We start from the raw sequence: 9312 nt of genomic DNA on the forward strand, positions 1-9312 counted from the left end.
CATCCATTATGGTTGGCAAATACTGGTTCCCACTTTTGTTTTAGGGAGGGGACCTACACAATCAACGCTAACCCAATAAAAGGTTCTTCAAATGCAGGAATTGGCGTCAAAGGCCCTGGTTTTATTATAGCCTGCAGCTTTCCTACCATCTGGCATGCATGACAGGTACAGCAAAATTCAACCACATCTTTATGTGATCCAGGCCAATAGAAATGCTTCTGTATCTTAGCCTGAGTCTTCCTCACTCTTAGATGACTTCCTACCGGTAATTTGTGTGCTACCCCCAATAATTCCTGTCTGTATGCTACTGGCAACACGACCTGGTGAACTTCCGCCCATTTCTCCACTGCAGTAACCTGCTGAGGTCTTCGTTTCCATCTTAGGATTTTATCCTTAAGATAATAACATTCTGGAAAACATTCTGATTTCTTTTCCAAATAGGCTTTATGATATGAATCCTTTATCATCTCATCTTTTTGTTGTAATTCCACTAATCTTTCAGAACTAAACACCTCTGCCTGATCCTCGACCTGCTTAAGTTTTACCATTACCATCTCATCAAACAGAATGTCAGCTAACTGGACCTCAACTCCTTCCTCTTTCTCTTTAACTTTCTCTTCTTGTTTTAACTTATGGTTGTGGGATCTTGTCACCATACAGTCTGAAAAAATTCCAGGGTATTTTTCATTTAACTCCTTAATTCCCTGGTTTTCTTATGGCTTTTCCACTACAATGGACCTCACTCCCACCGGTGATCCACCTATATCGTTTCCAAGAATAAACTGCATTGCTGGAATAGCCCATTTTTCTATCACTGCTACTATCACTTCCCCGGTCTTGTTTGGACTTTCTAGCCTTATCTTACACAAGGGAACACTACTGCTCTCTCCATTTATTCCACAGATTGCCACTGTCTCAAGCAATATTTCAGAAGGAGTGCAAATGTTTTCATCTCTTCCTACTGGAGACATACTGGCTAGGGGCTTCCTCTCCCTTTCTTTTTCTTCTGCCAGAGCAATTCTTTTCTTTTTATTCTGCCAGGGCAATTCTTTCATTTTCTTTTTCCTCAATCCACGAGTACTCTACCCAACTTTGCAACAATGGCATATATTTGACAGAGTAGTGGCTTGCCTACTCTAGCTGCACTGCACAATCTGCAGCTGAGCTGATGGTGTGCTACCACGTAACACAGCAACTTAAGTCAGCAGTATATCTCTTCCCCAGCCAACTACCATGTAATGGGAACAGAAAATTGAAGTTCAACGAGTTAATTCAGATCTAAGGAATCCAAGCTCGAAGTGTAAATGTAACGAAGTGCAGTCAAGAAAGCACACGTTAGATTAGAAACGGTGCAGCAAGTGCCCTATGACATTCATATAAACCATACCATATGTAAAGTTGGAAATAAAGTCATACTACTTGAAGAACTCAACATTTTGAAGCCCTACAATTAGTTCAGCTGTCTGTGGCGAGTGGTCAAGAATTTTTTAAAAGCTTTTTTGATTTTTAATGAATCAGTTTTCATAGCAGGACTCTATTAAATTGTGTTTTACTTTGCCTTTAGACCGTACTTTTTTCCACAATTTTACTGTTATTATTATTACAAACTGTATACATGACAAAGATGGGACAATGGTACATTTTGTTGTGCTGTGCATCGATGAGAATTTGATTCTGATTCCAAATTCAGCTCCTAGAGAGTCCCAGGTCAGGCCATTTTGGATATGAATTGATTTCAATGAAATCGCTCTTTCTAACACAGTTTTTATATTCTGTTATCAACATAGACTGCAAATTTGCTCAAAAGCCCTCCCACTCACTGCTTCAACAGAATCCCTGCCCACAATCCATTGAAGGTATGATTCTGGATTGGAAGCTGCTCCAATGAGATTCCTGGCAATGGGCTTCCAAAGTACACAAATTGAGGAAATGATCTGGGCTTTTGAAAACTTTTCATTACTGTTGGAAGTATGAATGCATATATAAACCTTGTGTTTCATTATGACTTCATGATATTAGCTAAATCTTTCAGTCATAGGAACCTATAGTATTACCCAGGTTAGAAGGGAAAGAAAAGGAAGACATGCATTTATATACTGCTTCTCTATGATCATCTTTAAAGTCAATGAAATATTTTTGAAGTACAGTCCCTATAATAATGTAAAAATGCTGCACCAGCAAGTTTCCAAAAACAGCAGTGTAATGGCCAGATAGTCTGTTTTTGGGATTTTGATTCAGTGATAAATATTGACGATTGGCCAGGACATCAGGGATAACTCCCTACACTTCAATAGTGACATCCACCATGCAATCAGCTGGATCTCAACCAAAAGACAACACCTACAACAGTACAGTGGTCGCTCACTGCTCTATAGATTGGCAGCTTTGATTTTCAGGCTTATGTACTGGAGGGGGACTTGAGCCCTGACCTTTGTCACGCAGATGGGAGAGCACTACCAAGTAACCTATGGCTGACATTCAAACCAATTATAAAATGTTTGAGAGAATGGTGCTGCAGAGAAAGGTCAATTAACCCATCAAATCCCCCCATATACATCTGGTCTAATGGTCACCATGTCATATTCCTCCTTCCTCATGAAACATTTTAACACTGTCATGTTATTTTGCTGTTGGTTCTGGTAAGCAATTACAGAGATGTTGAGTGGAATCTTTTTGAAGCATCAGGGGTCTTACCTGAGATAGTAGGAACTGCAGATGCTGGAGAATCCGAGACAACAAGGTGCAGGGCTGGATGAACACAGCAGGCCAAGCAGCATCATAGGAGCAGAGAGTCTTACCTGCTGTCTGAAGAACTGATGCAGGGCCTGCATTGCCTCTTCTCAGGAAATCCCACAAGCTGATCAGGCAGTTGTGAGGACACCAGTGGACGTTGTCCTGCAATCAAGACCCCAGGGTGGAAGTCTCTTCTACCAAAAGCTGCCAACAAGTCAGGTTATTCATTACTCCATACGTCTGAAGCTGACTGAAAAAATCACCCTCATATTGATTATCGAGAGGAACAATCTTAACCGTTGAATCAGAACTTTGCACTCCATCCTTAATCCCTTTTCATTTCCAACATCCTTGGCTTCATTATCTTCTAGTATGTTAAATGGAGCTACCACATTTGACTGGCAATATAATTCAGATGGGATACCCCCAAATAATTATGCGCTCAGTCAAGGAGGAATGAACTGGCTCTCCTTCTTTACTCAACCTTTCCCAACCTTTCAGTTGGTTCAACAAGGTTAGTTTGCAAAAGATCATTTTTCACATTGATACCTTTTCCCAGCCCAAAAATCTTATACTTTAAAATGGCCAATTTAACCAGGCTCTCTTGAATTACAAAAAGAGTGAGTTTACTAGATATTAAAATGTGACAAAAAGATAATAAAATAGAACACAGTTTAAAAATGAGAAGTGAGTCCAAAAATAAAATTAAAAAAAGGAAGAAGTCTTTGGATGAATAGATTGTGAAATGTTGCAGCATTAATATGCATAATTCCAGTAGTATTAACTTTGGCAGTAGAATAACTACATGGATATTCTTGGTTCTGTAGTTAAGTGGAAAGTGTTTGTCCAGTTTCCTTCCACAATGGCATTGCTGATGACTTGCATTCAGCAATCAGCACAAGCAGAATGACTAGTGGAAATTCTCAGCTGTATTCACAGCACATATTAACACAGTGGAACATGAACCAAAAGCTGGCAAACTAACATGCCAGCATTTGACGCATATTAGCACAACCAGACCAAGTGTTGTAGTTTTAACCTTCTTTCTCGTGTGTTCTTGGAAGCATAAAAAACAGATATGTATTCTAGTAGTACTACTTTTCTTTCAGTTCATACTAGGTCAGCAGTCGAAGACACAACCCAGAGGCAATCAAAGTTTAGATTTTTGAATGGCAACTCACACTTTGAAGTTCCCTTCACACTCATCAGGTGCGACATTCCATGGGTCTGCTCAGGATTCAGTGTAATTCATGTGGGAATTTTCTGATGGGTCCAAAGAAGAGACATTGGACTCAAAACATTAGCTCTATTTTTCTCTCCACAAATGCTGCCAGATCTGCTGAACTTCTCCAGCATTTTGTGTTTTTGTTTCAGATCTCCACCATCTGCAGCATTTTGCTTTCATTAGAGGGATTTTCTCGTACAATGAATTCATAGGCATCTTTGGCTTTATATTCTTTCTTTTAAAAGTATCATGCATTGTAATTGAAAGTTTAATACAGCCATAATTCATTTGGAGTTGTCTGACAGTGTCAAACATCTTGAGTGTGGCTCTTACTGATCCAGGGTAAGTGGAAGGCATTAAATTGGATGCCTACTTCATGTCTTATACATGGTGGACAGGCTTTGGTGAGTCAGGAAGTGAGTTTGTCACTGTAGAATTCCTAGCTTTTGATGCTGGTCTTGTAGCCATAATATTTGTATAGTTGGTCCAGTTCTGTTTCTGGTCAATGGGAATGCCCAGAATGTTGATACTAGGGGATTCAGTGACAGTGACATTAGGTGTCAATGGGTGCTGCTTAGATTCTCTCTTGTTGGAGATGATCATTGCATACCACACACTTGGCATGAATGTTGCTTTCCACATATTAGCCTAAGCACAGATGCTGCCCAGGACTTGTTGCTTATGGACATGGACAGCTTTAGTATCAGAAAAGTTGTGAATGTACTGAACACTGCAGCCATCATTACACATCCACAATTCTGTCCTTAATGGAGGGAATGCATTGATGATGGTTGGTACACTACCCTAAGGAACTCCTGAAATGATATCCCGGTAACTGAGGTAATTAACCTCCAAAAATGACAACCATCAACCATTAAGTTCAATTTTACTAGGGCTGTCATTCTCAGGGAAATGTCACCTTCATGTCAAGTGTGGTAATTCTCACCATTCCTCTGGAGTTCAGTTCTTTTTCCTGTGTTTGGGACAAAGCTGTAATAAGATCTAGAGCCAAGTTGTCCCAGCAGTAGTCAAACTGGACACGAGCAAATAGGCTATTGCTGAGTGAATGACACTTAATAGCACTGTCAGAAATTACTGCATCACTTTGATGCTTAAAAGTAGGCTGATGTGGAGATAACTGGTTGAATTGAAACTGTCCTGCTTTTTGAGCCAGGACATTATCGGACAATTTTTCACATTGTTGGGTAAATGCCAGTATTATAGCTATGTGATTGATGTCAAGATATCTGTCACAACAATTTCATGGATGTTGAACCAATGGATTTCAAACAGAGGATTGCTTGAAGCAAGTTAATTTCAGGCTTTGCTGACCACCCTATCTGATTAGAGGGTATGAAAAGTTCCAACCAGCTACTGGCTGCTCCCACCATGCAAATCAGCTTCCAAAGAGCAGAATGAGATAAGAATTTGATTCAGCAGTGGGGAATGATAACTCATCAAGCCTGTCCCACTGCAGAATAATGATCTCCAATTCCACTTTCTCACTTATCCCCAAAACCCATGTTTCATTCAGAATTATTTCAATCTCAGTCTTGATTATGTAGGTCAGAAATCACGTGACACCAGGTTATAGTCCAACAGATTTATTTGAAAACACAAGCTTTCGGAGACTTGCTTCTTCTTCAGGTGAAGGTAAAGGAGTGAGGCTTCAAAAGCTTGTGATTTCAAATAAACCTGTTGGACTATAACCTGGTGTCACGTGATTTCTGACCTTGTCCATCTCAGCCCAACACTGGCACCCCCACATTGTGATTATGTAGGATCTCTAGGACATAGAATTTCAAAGAGTCACAAATCCTTCATAAATTTTTGTATCAACCAATTTAGTCACTGGATTGGGGCAATCTTCTTGTTGTTTGGAAAGCAGCCAGAAGGTTCCACAGACAATTATTTATTTAAAAATTCATTCATGGTAAGTGACATCACTGGAAAGGCCAGCATTTATTGCTCTGCCATCTTGAGTATCTGCAGTCTATGTGGTAGAGGTATACCTGCAGTGCTTTCTGATGTTTCTGTGGTTGGATAACCTGAGTGGTTTGGTAGGCCATTTCAAAGGGTAGTTAAGAAACAATTGTATTATTGTGAATCTGCAGTTAGTTGTAGAACTGACTGTCTAAGAACAGCAGATTTGATCCCTTAAAGGGCATGGGTGAACCAGATGAGTTTTAGCACTGCAGCAGTAGCAGATAAGTTTTCCGTACTAATCTGGGAAGCCTATCTATCCAAGGGACATTGTCTTACATTCATCATAGGTGAAGGCCAATGCATCTCGTTAGTCGTACCCTGAAACATATCTGTGTTTTTTTTCTATTCATTTGTGGGATGTGGGCATCACTGGCTGGCCAGCATTTCTTGCCCTTTCCTAGTTGCCCTTGAGAAGGTGGTGGTGAGCTGCCTTCTTGAACCACTGCATTCCTCCTGCTGTGGGTTGACCCACAATGCTATTAGGGAGGGAATTCCAGGATTTTGACCCGGCGACAGTGAAGGAATGATGATATATTTCCAAGTCAGGATGGTGAGTGACTTGGAGGGGAGGTGTTCCCATATGTCTGATGCCCTTGTCCTTCCAGATGGAAGTGGTCGTGGGTTTGGAAGGTGCTGTCTGAGGATCTTTGGTGAATTTCTGCAGTGCATCTTGTAGATAATACACAGTGCTGCTACTGAGCATTGGTGGTGGAGGGAATGGATGCTTGTGAATGTGGTGCCAATCAAGTGGGCTGCTTTGTCCTGGATGGTGTCAAGCTCCTTGAGTGTTGTTGGGGCTGCACCCATCCAGGCAAGTAGGGAGTATCTGTGTCCAAGATGTGTTCCAGTCAGATGCAATGGAGCAAACACACCTCCCAACTGACACTGTGACAGAGAGTTGGGGAATGGGGGACCAATGAACGAAATATCACCCTATTCTCTGCATATCTGATGAACAGCTTACAAATACCAGAATATACAGCTAGCTGGGACAGAAAATAAGGTCGGCGGGAAGGTCAGGCGGAATGTTTCAAGGATAATCTGATGTAAGTACTAAAGGAATGTGAAATTCATCCAGAAATGTGGAAAGCTTAACAAAGATTGCACAGTCTAGAAGTCTGCTGTAAAGCATGATTTTGCACATTTCAAAGTCAACAGAGCATTAATAACATAAAAAATACTGCCACAGAAAATAATAAGTAATTGGGCAACAATGTTTTTATATCTGAAACAAGAGAAGACCATCAGTATCACAGTTGCTTACACACTGCTATTGACTAACCTTAAAATTCATTTAGAAACCATTCTGTTTCCTGACCTCTTGAATGGAAGAAGCAAAAAAGATTGCAACATGATGCAATTGCAGGCAGTCTTTTAGAAGAAGTCTTTCTCCCCAACTCCACATGGTTAATGCAGATCAAGTCTGAGAGAGTCACACGTTCACCAATCATCGAATATCAGCAACCATCTGACAACTTCTTCAAGTAATCAGTCTCCAATCTTCCCTTTTCGAATCCTGCTCCACATCATCTGCTCCCTCCGTTTCATTTCTTTTTTGCTAGGCCAAGCATTTCTTGCCCATCCCTAGTTGCTCTTGTGAAGGTGGCAGTGAGCTGGCTTCTTCAACTGCTGCAGTCCCTTAGAAGGAAATTCCAGGAATTTGACCCAGTGACAGTGAATAAACAGTGATATATTTCCAAGTCACGATGGTGAGTGACTTGGAGGAGAACTTGCAGGGGGTGGTGTTCCCATGCACCTCCTACCCTTGTCCATCTAACTAGAAGTGGTCATGGGTTTGGAAGGTGCTGTCTAAGGAGACTTGATGAATTTCTGCTTTAGTTGTGTCAGCATCACACACTAACATTCATAGTCTGCCAATATTTTATGTCAATTTGGAAACAATAAAACTCTACATGTCCAAACTCACTCTCAGCTTTCTTAGCTTATGAAGATAGCCTCAAATACAATTCAACCTCATTACCTGAACACACTATTTATTTGCATAACAAGCAATGCCTCAGATATAACAAGGTGTAGAGCTGGATGAACACAGCAGGCCAAGCAGCATCAGAGAAGCAGGAAAGCTGATGTTTCAGGCCTAGACCCTTCTTCAGAAATCTGATATCTCTGATATCACAGTTCTGAGGAAGAGTCACCGGACCAGAAATGTTAACTTTGATTTTTCTTCAAGGTGCTACCAGACCTGCTGAGCTTTTCCAGCAACTTTTATTTTTGTTCCTGATTTACAGCATCCGCAGTTCTTTTGGTTTTTATTTCCTCTAATAATCTCATTGGCTTGATCAAATTCCCTCCAAATTTCTGATTTTTCTGTTGTATACAGCTTAAATTGTCTTTGTAGCTGAATGATCTCTGACTAGGGATCTTCATTCTCTATCTTCTCCAGTCCAATATAAACTCAGAGATTGGACAAGAATGGGTTAGAAATCAAAATGGTGCCATGGTACTTCCAAAAAAGTAGTGACAAAACCTTATATAATCCTATGAATATGCAAGACAGTGGAACATGAAAACATCACACCTCCTCATTCCTCTCAAGCCTCTCATTATGGAATATATCGTCATTTCTTCAGAGTTGCTAGGTAAAAATCTTGCAACTCCCTCCCTAAAGGCTTATTTTTCATTCAATCGTGGGACGTGGGTGTCACTGGCTAGGCTAGCATTTATTGTCCATCTGTAGTTGCCCTTGAGAAAGTAACGGTGGGCTGAAGGAGTACCAACACAACATTGAACTGCAGTGGTTCCAAGATGGCAGCTCACCACCAACTTCTCAAAGGGAACTGGGGATGGATAATAAATGCCGGCCCAGCCATCAATGTCCATGTCTCATGAGTGAATAATAACCAGAAATGGGACTGTCAATGTACATTGCAGTCTGTTCTATGAAGAAATTTCCACAAACACAACTGACTGACTGTTCAACAAGGTGTAGATCTGGATGAACACAGCAGGCCAAGCAGCATCGGGGAGCAGGAAAGCTGACGTTTCGGGTCTAGACCCTTCTTCAGAAATCGGGGAGGGGAAGGGGTATCTGAAATAAATAGGGAGAAAGGGAGAGGCAAATAGAAGATGGATAAAGGAGCAGATAGGTGGAGAAGAGACAGACAGGTCAAGGAGGCGGGGTTGGAGCCAGTAAAGGTGAGTGTAGGTGGGGAGTTAGGGAGGAGATAGGTCGATCCAGGGAGGATGGACAGGTCAAGGGGGTGGGATGAGATTAGTAGGTAGGAGATGGGGGTGGGTCTTGAGGTGGGAGGAGTGGATAGGTGGGAGGACAGGTTAGGGAGGCAGATACGAGCTGGGCTCGTTTTGGGATGCGTTTGGGGAAGGGGAGATTTTGAAGCTTGTGAAGT

The sequence above is a fragment of the Rhincodon typus genome, chromosome 2 (assembly GCF_021869965.1).
Source record: "Rhincodon typus isolate 14 chromosome 2, sRhiTyp1.1, whole genome shotgun sequence".
Lineage (NCBI taxonomy): Eukaryota > Metazoa > Chordata > Chondrichthyes > Orectolobiformes > Rhincodontidae > Rhincodon > Rhincodon typus.